We start from the raw sequence: 470 nt of genomic DNA, 5'->3' as shown, positions 1-470 counted from the left end.
CCCCCCATCCCAGGAGACATGGGCGCAGGGCTGGAATCTGCTCATTAAACCTGCAATGAATCAGATGAGATCAACCCTCAGCAACAGCATACACGGGCCATGAGCCAGGATGCCTGGGTTCCTTGCTTGCTTTGGGAGGGGTGCAGCGGCTGGGGTGCACTGGGAGCCTGGATTCTCCCCCAACTTCTGCATCCCAAAAGTGCCATCTCCCTAGGAAACACCCCTGGACACCTGGGTTCCCTCTGCAAGGGGAGCTAGGCCTTAGGGCTCAGACGCCTGGGTTCCTCACACTTGGGCACCGGTTAGAGCAGTAGGATGGTAGCTGGATGTCTGGGTTCTCACCTGGCTTGGGCAGGGGAGTGGAGGCTGATGGCTGGGAGCAGGGGGCTGAGGCCCAGACGCCTGGGTTCCACTCGGCTTTGCAGGGGCAAACTGACCCACTGCCGGCCCGGCCCCAAGAGCTGCTGGTG

The sequence above is a fragment of the Alligator sinensis genome, unplaced genomic scaffold (genome assembly GCF_000455745.1).
Source record: "Alligator sinensis unplaced genomic scaffold, ASM45574v1 scaffold1745_1, whole genome shotgun sequence".
Taxonomy (NCBI): Eukaryota; Metazoa; Chordata; order Crocodylia; family Alligatoridae; genus Alligator; species Alligator sinensis.
The sequence above is the reverse complement of the archived record's forward strand: the minus strand, read 5'-3'. Positions refer to the sequence as shown.